At 45.2% G+C, this 13979-nt stretch overlaps 1 non-coding gene across 1 annotated transcript; it reads left to right on the forward strand.

Moving 5' to 3' along the window:
• Positions 1–12963: 12963 nt before the first annotated feature.
• LOC115819879 (U1 spliceosomal RNA) lies at positions 12964–13125 on the forward strand. Its single transcript, XR_004025553.1, has one exon. It is a non-coding gene; the product is annotated as a U1 spliceosomal RNA (small nuclear RNA).
• The last annotated feature ends 854 nt before the right edge of the window (positions 13126–13979 follow it).

The following is a 13979-nucleotide window of genomic DNA, read 5'->3' on the forward strand; positions in this document are numbered from 1 at the left end:
GGATTTTTGCACTGTAAATAAAACAGCTTGCACCATAGCGCTAATTGTAGGGGAGCCATTTTTTGTGTTTTGGGGCAACCCGAACCCCTGTTCGACTTTACCTTACCACAGTGTCCCTCCTCATCAGTACTGTACTGAGAACAGTGAGTGTCTCTCCTCATCAGTACTGTACTGAGAACAGTTAGTGTCGCTCATCATCAGTACTGTACTGAGAACAGTGAGTGCTTCTCTTCCTCAGTACCATTCTGAGAACAGTGTCTCTCTTCATCAGTACAATACTGAGAACAGTGAGTGTCTGTCTTCGTCAGCACTGTCATATGGCATTCATTACATTCACTGCTTTTTTCATTCGCTAAATGATAAATGTGTAAGGATATCAGTATTCACAAATGAGTGTGTCCAGGATTAAGCCACAATCTGGGCAAAATAATGAAAATGGCATTTATGCACTTTTTTTACTCTTTACTTATTGGGTTAATGTTATAACGCTATACAATTTCATCATCATCATCATCATCATCATTTTCTACTGCTTATCCGGGACCGGGTCGCGGTGACAGCAGGCTGAGGAGGGTAGCCCAGACATCCCTTTCCCCAGCTACATCCACCAGCTCTTCCTGGGGGATCCCAAGGTGTTCCCAGGCCAGCCGAGATATATAATTCTCCCAACGTGTCCTGGGTCTTCCCCGGGGTCTCCTCCCAGTTGGTTGTGCCCAGAACACCTCCACAGGGAGGCGCCCAGGAGGCATCCTGACTAGGTGCCCGAACCACCTCAACTGGCTCCTTTTAATGTGGAGGAGCAGCGGCTCTACTCCAAGCTCCTCCCGGGTGTCCAAGCTCCTCACCCTATCCCTAAGGGTGTGCCCAGCCACCCTGCGGAGGCAGCTCATTTCCGCCGCTTGTATCCGCGATCTCATTCTTTTGGTCACTACCTAGAGCTCGTGACCATAGGTGAGGGTTGGAACAAAGATCGACTGTTAAACTGAGAGCCTTGCCTTCTGACTCAGCTCCTTCTTCACCAGGATCCGCCTGTCGATCTCCCACTCCATTTTACCCTCACTTGTGAACAAGACCTCTAGATACTTGAACTCCTCCACTTGAGGCAGAAACCCAGACCCAACTCGGAGGGGGCAAGCCACCTTTTTCCGGCATAGGACCATGGCCTCGGACTTGGAGGTGCTGATCCTCATCCCGACCGCTTCACACTCGGGTGCAAACCGCCCCAATGCGTGTTGGAGGTCACAGTTTGATGAGGCCAACAGAAACACATCATCTGCAAAAAGCAGAGACGCAATCCTGAGGCCACCGTACTGGACACCCTCTTCACCCCGACCGCACCTTGAGGTCCTGTCCATGAAAATTAAGAACAAGATCGGAAACAAGGTACAGCCCTGACGGAGTTCAACACACTGCGTGAAAAGTGGTGTATTCGGAAATATCCGGACAAAGTAAACTTCTGCTAAACCTGCTGTTTTCCGGAGGTATTCGGATGCCCGCAGAACTTTGTCATGCGGACCTGAAAACTCCCGCAAATGTCCGAATACAGCTGTTAGACGGCAGTTTTCAGGCATCCGCGTGACCACAGTCGTTAGCTGATGGCTTGGCCTTTCAAATGCTAATAACAGTCAGTGGTCTAGGTGGGACTGGGTATAGAAGCCTGCCCCCCTTCCTCACTGTAACTTTCTATCAGTTAGCCTATATGTAATATTTAGGCTATATTTTGATAACCACACAAACTTCTTAGGTGTTGCGTGGTATATAATATAGCAGTGGTAGGCCCATGTAGCCTTTAATGTCATTGCTCTGTCGCAGCTAAATTACAATGGACACTTCAAATGGAGCATACAAAAACACACTGAAAACATAATTTAAAAAAAGTCTAAATGAGAGGTTCATTAATTACATATTTGATGGTTATGCAACTGTCCTTTACTTGGGGTCAAAGGTACAGGGTGACCAGATGCAAACAGACCAAATGGGGGACAAGTAGTAAGTTTGTGTGGGACAATATGGGACATGTTACTAATGCTGAGAGATGATGTAAAACTTAGATATAATGTCAGTCTAACTGAATAAGAAACACTTGTATACACTTGTATTGGTAGACATCCAACATGCATTGGCCATTACAGGCCCATCAAAGGCAACTGTACTTACGCAAAGCAGCAGGCATCATACAGCTCAAGTCTTTCAAGTTAAACCCCTGACCAAATCCAACTATAAGAATAAATAAGGCTCAACATAAAATATTACATAAAAAAACAATTTCAATGCAAATCTTTATATCAAGCCAAAATCTCTCTTGTAGCATGGTCAGAAGGGATAAAAGAACTTTTCCCTTTCTTTTTGACCATGACGTCGGCTAACAGCGTTTATATTCATATCTGTAAAGTTTTACTAAGTTTGGTTTTTGTGACGTAGCAAAGAAATTCGTCGGCCCCACAGCTGCACAGTTTGATTGACAGCCGCCACAGACTCTTGATGACCGCCCTCAGCGCTCTCCTCTCAGCCATTGGGCGAAAGCAAGGCTTTTAATAAAAACTCGCCTATGTTGCATTTTCACTGCTTTTGACATAGCGCTATTAAATAGATTAGAAAGTATGCTCATGTGCGGGCGGGTAAAATAATGGATCCATATATTTTTTTATTTCTGACAGTTAAAAACCAAACGACCAGCGAAAATGCGGGACATTATCTCAGTATGAGGGATGCGGGACAAAGGATACAGGACTTTAAAAAAAAAAAAAAAAGTTTACAGGGCATAGGAGTTTTTGTTGTTGATTCTCGCTTGTTTGTTCGGAATGTTTCTCCTCAGTACGAGGACGCGCCCCGTTTTCAAACCACTCACTTAGAATCTAAGGTTGAGTCCTGTCCAATCAGTTTTCTGTGCGTGCATGGCGTAGGGTGACAGTAACCAATAGCATTGTGTGTAACTGCAGCGCGAAATTTGCTTTGGGGAAGGGGTTACCTGTAGTAAGGTAAGGAGAAGCGAGTCACTGAAGGATTACAGAAGTTGTACTCCGTATTCTGGCGATAGTGTGCATTTTGAAGATGGCTTGCAAAAGAACACTTAACTTTTCGATCGGACAGCGGAGTGGAGAGGCTACTCGTGCGCCGGGAATATCCAATTTTTCCAATGCCGAGTCCGAACGAAAACAAACTGGTGTCCCCGTTAAATGAATTTTTAAGAAGATGTCTGAACAGCAGTAAACGTTCATGGAGAATGTTATTCGGCGGTTGGACAGGATGGAGTCCCATCAAAGAGGAGCAAGAGGAGACGAGCGGGGAATAACTCTGTTTCGGTAAATTTATTTCTGTAGCCTTCTGGCTTTCGTCTTTGACTGCCGCGCATTCTGATACGTTGACATTTCTTTATCTGCTTTATCCCTTAATGTGGTTGAATTTAACTCTTGTATTAATTTTGCTTCTACAGGAAGCTGTGCGGAGAATGCATAATGCTGAAAACAACACGCACAGATATGATCCACGGACAAGGTAGGACAGCGTGTTTTGTTGGTAGACTATATCGTCGCGATTGTTTCATAGCAGTGCTTGGAATTCTAAACGAACTTTTAATCAATCTTCCTTTCTTCTCCGCTTTTTTTCTCTCTCTAGCATCCTGAAAGACCGATTGAGACTATTCGAAAGAGTTACCGGGTGAATCCAGAGAACAAAGAGGGGGGCAGGATCGCCACTCGAACGAGGCAAAGAGTCAGTCAAAACATCATTTCCCTAGTAGTTCTTAGATTTTTTCTCCATTTGCTATTTTCAGTGATCTAATTTCTGTTTTCACTGTGTTTTGTATCTGCTCAAGGCCAGAGCTAGTGTTCTTTAAACTGAGGAAGAGGCTGCCATATGGAGGACCGCATCAGTAGATATAATTTCTGACGGGGACTCCGCCATCTTGGATGGAAGGCCAGCGTGGGTCCTCCCGCCTAGCACAGTGTTGTCTGCACTGTGTGGGGTGCTACAGAATAGAGACCACGGAAGCTGGGTTGTTCTTGGGAATGCTCAACATTTAGAGTTTCATTTGTGCTCCCAAAAGCATTTGTATTATATACTATGATATTACAGTATATTCTGTTCTAATGTATTCTATTCTGTTATATATTGTACATTGATTATATATATATATATATATATATATATAAAATTGTCAATTTATATGCCTTATATCATACTGCATTTGCTTTATTTATAATAAAATTTGTGTAATTCATTTTTGTTTGCCAGACTATCTATACAATCTACCTATGAAGATAAAACAACACCACCACCAATAATAATAATATTATTAATAATAATAATAATTATAATTATAATTATTATTATTATTATTATATAAACCATATGAATTCATGTCTGGGGACCCACAATGGACCAATGGGGAAGGGTTTTAGAGGAGGGGCAAGACATTGCTCCACCAATCCAAAGAAAGACTTTTGACCAATTGCAGGATACCTGGTGGCCCAAGGTGTGAAGTGCAAATGTTCCCTTCCAAGCACCCCCAAGGGATTATTCACCATGGCAACTAAGGGCTCTAGGCAGACCCCAAAACATGGTACATATTCAGGAGTTTTCCATGCCGCGTAACAGAGCTGCAAACTGCCGGATACAGCCGATAATCTGTGGAGTATCAGGGAATATACAGGAGTATTCCAGGCCGAATACACCTCTTTTCACGCAGTGACACTCACTGGGAATGAGTTTGACTTTGTGCCGAGAATACGGACACAGCTCTCACTACGGTTATACAGGGACTGAATGGCTCGCAGCAGCGAACCTGGCACCCTATACTTCCGCAGTACCCCCCATAGGACACCCCAGGGAAGAAGATCATAAGCCTTCTCCATGTCCACAAAACACATGTAGACTGAATTGGCAAACTCCCATGATCCCTCCAGTATCCGTGCAAGGGTGAACAGCTGGTCCGCTGTTCCACGGCCAGGACAGAATCCACATTGTTCCTCCTGGATCCAAGGTTTGACAATCGGCCACAGTCTCCTTTCCAGTACCCTCGAGTAGGCTTTCCCAGGGAGGCTGAGCAGTGTGATACCCCGATAATTGGAGCACACTCTCCGGTCCCCTTTTTTAAAAATGGGGACCACCACCCCTGTCTGCCACTCAACAGGCACTGTCCCTGACTTCCACGCAACATTGAAGAGGCTTGTCAGCCATGACAGCCCAACAACATCCAAAGCCTGCAGCATTTCAGGGCGGTTCTCATCCACTCCTGGCACCTTGCCACTGCGGAGTTTTCTAACTGCCTCAGTGACCTGTGCCAGAGAGATGGGTGATGACCCTCCTGAATCTTCTGGCCCTGCCTCCTCTGTGGAGGACGTGTCAGTTGGGTTTAGGAGCTCCTCAAAGTGTTCCTTCCATCGTTCGACCACATCCTCAGTTGAGGTCAGAACCTCCCTATCCCTGCTGATAACAGCCTGGACGAGGCCCTGCCTGCCCCTCCTGAGTCGCCTGACTGTTTGCCAGAACCTCTTTGAGGCCAACCAGAAGTCCTTTTCCATGGCCTCCCCAAACTCCCCCCATACCCGAGTTTTTGCTTCCATGACAGCCATCGCTGCAGCCCTTTTGGCATGCCAGTACCTCTCAGCCAATTCCGGAGTCCCCCGTGCTAGCCAAGCCCGGAAGACCTCCTTCTTCAGCCTGACGGCTTCCCTCACCGGTGCCGTCCACCACCGGGTCCTTGGGTTGCCGCCATGACAGGCACCGATGACCGTCTGGCCACAGCTCAAAGCTGCCGCTTCAACAATAGAGGCTCTGAACAGGGTCCATTCGGACTCCATGTCCCCAGCCTCCCTTGGGATCAGGGAGAAGCTCCTCCGGAGGTGTGAGTTGAAGATCTTCCGTACAGGGTCCTCAGCCAGCCGTTCCCAGTTCACCCTCACTATGCGCTTGGGTCTACCAGGTCGGTCCGGCAGCCTTCCCCGCCATCTGATCCACCTCACCACCAGGAGGTGATCAGTTGACAGCACAAGTTCTGGCTCCTTCCCCCCCAGAGAGGTGACATTCCACGTACCAAAAGCCAGTTTCTGTACCGTAAGTCCAGTCCGCTAGGGCCCTCGCCCCATCCTGCCACCCGTGTAGCATCGCACCCGGCCCCTATTTCTCCCCTCGCAGGTGTTGGGCCCACGAGAGGGCAGCCCCACGTGGCTCATTCGGACTGAGCCCGGCCAGACCCCGGCCGGACCCCGTGACAGGTCCGGCCACCAGGCACTCGTCTACGAGCTCCCCTCCCAGGCCTGGCTCCAGGAGGGGGCCCCGGTCTCCCTATTCCGGGCAAGGTGCCTGTTTTTATGTGGGTGCTGATCATAAGGGCTTTCAGAATCGCTTTTTGTCTGGCCCCTCACCTGGGACCTCTCTGCCTTGGGTGACCCTACCAGGAGCTACATGCTCCAGGCAGCACAGCTCCCAGGATCACAGGGGCTCACAAACCCCTCCACCACGATAAGGTTGCAATTCCAGGAGGGGCTATACAATTTGATGTCTCCAATTCCAATTTTCGAGTCCAAAGACATGCCTAACCACAGGGGAAATATTGTAAATATTGAAAAAGCGTTGTCTCTGCGCATACTGTATATAAAAAGGTTTAACAAGCTGAAGCGCACGACCGGATCATTTCTTCTGTCGACAAACAAATCAAATCGTTTAAATTTTTTTTTTTAAATCAGACCAAACACGTTTTTATTTTTATTCAGGAACTATGTGTCTGCAAAACGATAACTTTTGATGGCAGTAGCCTATTGATAAACCATATTGTGCAAACAAGCGAGGCCTGATGACTGGTGGGAGGTGGGGTTGGTGAAGCAGACAGGCTCGTCCAGGGCGGGCCAGGACCCCCAATGTGCACTCATGGCGCCAGGGCTGTACCCACTGCGCCAGTGCGCTACCGTGCCCCCTGTTAGCACAACCTGTTTCAGAAAATGAAAAAACGGGCTATTTTGTTTTCATGCGATTTTATATTCTGTTTTACCAAGGCGAAAAATTAAAATTAAGTCCTTCTTAACTGTTGTATATGCTGTTTCTGGGCAGGAAAACGAAATATGACTTGTTTTTCCATGATTCATTTTTGGATTTTGAAATGAAAATCAAAACACCATTCGTTTTTCATTTTGATTCCTCATTTTCAATTGTTCTGCACATGCGCATGCTTGCACAAAAGTCAGCTAACCCTATCCTTAACCCTAACCCTAACTGTCAGCATGCGCATGTGCAGAACGGATCGTGCTTTCAGGGATGGATCGTGCACTTAATATGAAAACCAATAACACTCCTAGCCATGGACGAAACTGGGCTATACAGGCATTGTGTTACTCCACGTCCACACCAGTAACTTCATCAAATTGGTATCAGCGCGAGGCACTTTATACTTCACTGGCGGACATACAACCAAGCATAATTTGTGGGCTGAAGATGATCTGGGTCCGCTCACTACACCATGTCTACAGAGCACCGTACAACCAGAGGAAAATAAAGACTACACCATGTACCAAGGTACCTCCAGGGAGGCAGCACGACTGATACTGATTAATGGCTTTAAGCAGTCTGGTGATGGCATGTTGGGCCGTGGTGTGTATCTGAGTCGTGACCTACAGAAGCCCAGTACATACCCTCCTAATTTACACCAGAAAGTCATACTGAGAGTTAGAGTCAATGTTGGCAGAGTGAGAAGATACTGTTGAAAAAGCGGTGGATTTTGGTAGTAATATTATTACATACACGCACACACACACACACATGCTTGCACACTCATGGAAAGGGAAGGACACCTGGTCCATCTCCTCACCAGCCTCATTTCTATGAGATAAAGTGGGGCTTTTTTAAGTCTGTATATTTCACCCACAGACCAGAACAGTCCTTCAGATCCATGTCACAGGTGCCTGCTGCTCTGCTGCTCAGCTTACATTTAGCCAGCCAGCTTCCCATTGCATCATAACCCCTCCTGGGTCATGATCTCAGTATGGCCAAACAACACGCTAACACATTCACAAAAAAGAGAACCATTTCTGTCCAATCTGTCACTATCTGTAATCATCTGTATGACCGCTCAAGCACAATCATCTTGGATTTTAAAAATTATAATAAACATTAAATAAACCACTGAATATGCTGAGGTGTAGTATACATTGTCTAAATGCTGATTAGCGTTAAAAAAGGACAGTATATAAGTGTGTCTGATAAATAAATGCATTTTAACTGGGCAGAAACTTTAGAGCCCTGAGGCAATTGTTGCTCTACTGTAGTTACAAACCCTCATCTTTGCCCTTAACACAGGGTCGTTTTGCATTGAACATAAGGTCATTTTGCACTCTAACTGTACGTACACACTGAGAGCGGCGAGAGCATCAAAAGACGCTCAAACCTCCCTACCAACAACGCTGTTGAACACTGCGGACGCTCTGACGTTGATGAAATAGGCGGGTACAAGTTCCTTTGGAAAGCTTGGTTATGCAAATGTTTTTTAAAGGGGCCACAAAGCAAAACAAACAAATAGGTCGAGCAGTATCTTTGTGCTGACTGACCACCAGTAGGCTATAAGTTAACCTTATGAAATATTTTAAATGTGAAGGTGAGAAATCGATCGATGACAGAAATAAATTAACAATTCTAATGACATATTTCGTAACAAAATAAACTAACGAAATACACTACTTAAAAGCCATTTTTGTTGTGTGTCTGTTGTGTTAATGCTAGGCTAGGTCAAATTCCAGCATGGAGTTTATAGGACACATTTACTAGCCTTGGTCTTCAATTAACACTAACGTTTGTGCATAACCTACATTACAGTAACTGTGGTCCTGTTCCTGATTGAAGTTTAGTGACTAATTAGTGTAACTGGTCAAGTCTGTATTGTTTTGAGCCAATGAATTGCACTCCCGCTTAAAATCAAGCGTTCTAGAGCGAAAATGTTGCCTATAAATTGTGTTCAGCTTCATATCAAATTCATCTTATCACTATAGACAACCGAGAGGTCGTTGTGTTCGGTGCTGCTTTTTTTCACCCGATTCTTCAGGCTCGTGAGCAGCTCAGGGAATATCACCGGCTGGTGCGGGAGTTACGGCTGGATGACGACAGGTTCCAGTCATACTTTAGGCTTGACAGGAGCCAGTTCGACAGCCTGCTCTCAAAGGTCGGGCCCCGGATTGCCAGGCTGGACACCAACTGTCGGCGTGCTATTTGTCCGGCTGAGTGCCTGGCAATTTGTCTGCGGTGAGTTTATAAATTTTTTGTGTGTTTGTGCTTTAAATGGTCCTGCAATTTCGAATTTGGTTTTGTGTTTTCAATTGCCTGGACATTAATTTCAGTGTTTTATGCCTATTTACTGTTTGGTAATATAGCATAATGCTGTATTTTTGCTAGTTCATTTTGCCTTACTGTAATTTTTTTTTTCCAGATACTTGGCCACTGGTGATTCCTACCACACCATAGCTTTAAGCTACCGTGTCGGAGTCAGCACCATGGCAGGTATTGTTGTAGAGGTTGCCAGAGCCATATGGGACGCCTTAGTGTCAGAGTTCATGCCAGTCCCCACCATTGAGGACTGGCAGAGCATCGCCACTGACTTTCTCCATCGGTGGAACTTCCCCAACTGTCTTGGGTCCATCGATGGGAAATATGTGGTGATCAGGGCTCCTGACAGCTCAGGGTCCCTATTCCACAACTACAAGGGGACTTTCTCGGTTGTGCTCCTGGCAGTGGTAGATGCCCACTACTGCTTCCGGGTAGTGGATGTGGACAGCTACGGGAGGACAAGCGATGGTGGAGTGCTGGCTAACTCCACCTTCAGCCAGGCACTCCGAGATGGGACCCTAGGTCTGCCACAGGATGCTCTGCTGCCATTTGGGACCACAGCCATTTGTGTTTGTGGCAGATGAGGCCTTTCCACTCCGTCGAGACCTCGAGACCTTTTCCAGGAACCAACCTCTCCAGCAGGCACAGAGCTTTCAACTACAGGCTGTCACGTGCAAGGCTGATTGTTGAGAATACCTTTGGTATTCTTACAGCTCAATGGCATATGTACAGAAGAGTCATTGGCATCAGCCCTGCCAATGTGGACACCTGTGTGAAGGCTACCTGTGTCCTGCATAACTTCCTGAGGAGGACCGCAAGCACCACAAGGACGCCCATACCATCGGCTGGAGACAGAGAAGCTGCTGGCCTACAGGAGGTCAGCTGAGTGGGCAGCAACAACTCCACACAGGAGGCCATCCGTGTCAGGGAGACATTTGTTTCCTATTTCTCTGCAGAGGGAGCTGTCCCCTGGCAACCAGCGGCATAATTCATGTCTACAAACAGTTCTTTTAAGAGCCACCAATAACTCAGAAAAAGCATTATTTCCATTTTCAGCATAATATTATTATGTGATAGATAATTTAATTACACAACTTACCCATTGTTGCTGACAATTTACCCCCTTATGGAACAGGTTATCAGAAGTACACTTGGCTAATAATTTTGCACTGAAATATCATGTGACAATCTAATGAACATGATATATATGTACAAGATTAAGGTGTTCCGTGTAGTATAATATTTGCTACATTGACGTATTGTTAGAAAGTGACAACACCCACTCACCCTACACTTTTTCAGTTAGAATATGATAGATTTGAAAATAAAACACATATAACCAGAAATGTTTTCAAAAATTTATTATAATAACCACAAAATGGCGACAGAAGAACTGTGAGGGAGAGCACAAGGTGCAGCTGACCAGACTGCGAGGGAAATAAGCTTATTAACACCCCTCACAGCCTTATCAGCTGCATCCCGTTACTCTCTCCTCACTGTTCGGTGTGTCTAGCCTCCAGACATTTTGCTTGATAAATTAATGTATATATTTGATATTTTAAGTCCTGGTGCCTCCTCAAAGACAAGGTCCTAAAGTCCTCCAGCACACTTCTAAAGAGGAGGCTGTCACTGTCCTCTGGAGCAGGGCTGGGAGGGCGAGCTTTGCTGCTAACAGCCTCAAGAGCTGTTAGCAGCCTCTCCTCAAACTCGGCACTGTTTGACCTCCTCCTGCGTTTCTGGCCCTGGCACCGGTCATTCAGCTCTCTCTCTTCCTCTCTCTCTCTCATTCCCTCTCTCTCTCTCTCTCTCTCTCTCTCTCTCTCTCTCACTCACCTCCCACTGATCTTCAGTCTGATTGTGCCCAGCCATGACATCCTCTCTCTCCTCTGGAGTCATGGTTTCCCCAACCCCCCCCATCATATTACTGGAAGTTGCTCTGTCTTCCAGGAAGGGGTTGAGGAAGCCCATGACCCCACTGTAGCGCCATGGCCGGGCACCGCTCGCCCCTGCTCCACTTCTCTTCCTCTCTGCCTCCTTTCTCCTCTCTTTCCTATGTGTCCCTCAGTGACTTCCAGCGCTTTTTACAATCTTCAACTAGTGAAAAACGATAGAAGACACATATTCCATGAATACCTCATTACTCATATTTCAGAATAGCTTGTCTGCATGCTATGTCTAAAATGGCATAGCTGTATGTGCTACTGTACATATTTTTGCCAGCTAAGCAAAGTCTGTGTGAACTCTTGGCAATGTATGATGTGCTGGTAAAAAAATTGTTTAACTAGGTTCACATCAACGGTGCTTACGTAGCAAAAGTTTAAAATGTGCATTTCAGATTTACCGTAAATGACTCAATGTATAACACCGACACATTATTATGATAAAAACACATTTTAAAGCATGAAAAAAGCATGAAACTAGGCCACGTTATGCATGTATGACCGCTAATAATGACACCTGTACTAAGTTTTTTTATGGCGGGTTAAAGTAGGCTATTGTACAGCTCCGCTATTACCTCACTTTCGACAGCATCATCCATATACGTCACATTTAAGTAAGCAGCCGTATAATGTTTGTTGTAGTTGTACATTTAATTATGAGAAGACAAAAACCGATGTAATAAACTAGTAAAGTAAAAATTACCGACTGATTAGCATCAACCAACTGTTCTGCCTGCTATGGCGCTAAAATTAAGACGCAATTCCATTCAACCTTCACAAAATATATATAACAGGGACACGTCGTAGAGCATGGGGAAACCCGCCACAGATATAATTAGTTTCTCCTCCATTTTGCTTAGGACCAAAAGTTTTGTGGGAGCAATAGTTTATACTGTTGTGTTCTCTAAAATTCTCTAGAGCGGAGCACCTCCAAATTCCTATTGGTTGCCGCCAAACCGCGTCATATCTCATTACCATAAAGTTAACCGAACTTCAACTGTGTTTTGACGCCCAAACCACCCTCGCCGCGACGCCCTCTGCCGCGACGCTCTTCGCCGCTTAAAGACGCTGGCTCTCATTGAAAATGAATGACTTCCGGTCACTTTGACGCTCTCAGTGTGAACGTACAGTACGCGGCGAGAGCGTCAAAGTAATATATATATATAATATATATATAATATATATATATATATAATATATATTATATTGTTTGCTTTATGGCCCCTTTAAAAACATTTGCATAACCAAGCTTTCCAAAGGAACTTGTACCCACCTGTTTCATCAACTGCAGAGCGTCCGCAGTGTTCAACAGCGTCGTTGGCAGGGAGGTTTGGGCGACTCTTGACGCTCTCGCCGCTCTCAGTGTGAACGTACAGTAAGAAAGACAAGGTCAGTTTGACAGGCATAGTAGATGTGACAGACATGGTCAATTTGACAGGCATAGTAGATTTGACAGACACAGTCAATTTGACAGTTATGTTAGATTTGACAGGCAAGCTTTCTTTTGGAGATATTTTCATGAAGCATCTGTAAGAAGACCATTTTCAGAATTTGGTCTGAATAAATGTATGAATCTCTGACATTAAAGAGGCCTGCAATTATTTGTCTGTTACCCCATGGTTTGTGTGTGATTTAACAATAACAATGGAAAAACAAAAGCTCCATAGAAGCAGCATCAGCAGCAATAGTGCTAGTAGCTCTAGTAGTTGCATGTTGCATACTTACCTGGCAGGGGAGACACCATGATCACGAAGGTGGTTCACCTAGGGTGAGGCTTGGCCATTGCACTTGGGCTATGCTGACCTCTGCAAATTCCCCAAATGCGGGAATCTCGACTGCATGATTTGTGGTAGTGGGGGACTGCATCCGCTCTCTCCCAATGAACTTTTTGGTGCAGCCGTGGTCTAAAGGTTAGAGAACTGGGCTTGTGACTGGAGGGTTGCTGGTTCAATTCCCAGGCCCAACATCCACAGCTGTGCAAAGCACTTAACCCTAATGCTCCCCGGGCGCAAGGAATGCTGTCCACTGTGTCTGGTGTGTGTTGGATGGGTTAAATGCAGAGGATAAATTCACTGCTCACTGTTCACAGTGTGTGCGTGTAATCACGGAAACTTAACACTTTCACTAAATCACACTTGTGATGTGATTTAGTGAAAGGTTGACATTCTTTCTTTCAAATAATGAGATTTGCACAGCAACAAAGATTTCATTCAGCAAGAGTGATGTATTTTTAAAGGCACATAGTTCACTGAGATTGTCATGAATGACATCTGTCAACAGACTGGAACATTCAGTTCTCAGCTTTACTTTGCATTGTATTAATTTCAAGGCCTTGGTTTGCATTTTATTAATTTCATAGGTTTGTATTACATTGTTTATGTGCTCCGTTTGATGATAACAGTGTTAGGGCTGTGAAGGGGCATTTTTCCATATGAAAGGTTATGTAAATACACTGAAAGAACTACGAGACGCCATCATCACAGACACAGGCACAATCAGTGGATATATTCATTTCTACCACTCACAGTGAATGGATGTGGATGAAAGGAAAGCCTTTCAATTCAAATTTTGTCATATTCATCAAAAATTTGATAGCCATTGCAGAACATCAAAGCGGCATATACTTAGTAGCAGCCTAATAGTAAAATGTTATGAACCAATTGTAACCACCTTTTCAAGTGAAAATCAAACTGCAGCCGACAGAGATTTCTGCAGCATTGACAATAAAACAAA

Source organism: Chanos chanos, chromosome 8, assembly GCF_902362185.1.
Source record: "Chanos chanos chromosome 8, fChaCha1.1, whole genome shotgun sequence".
In the NCBI taxonomy this organism is placed as follows: Eukaryota; Metazoa; Chordata; class Actinopteri; order Gonorynchiformes; family Chanidae; genus Chanos; species Chanos chanos.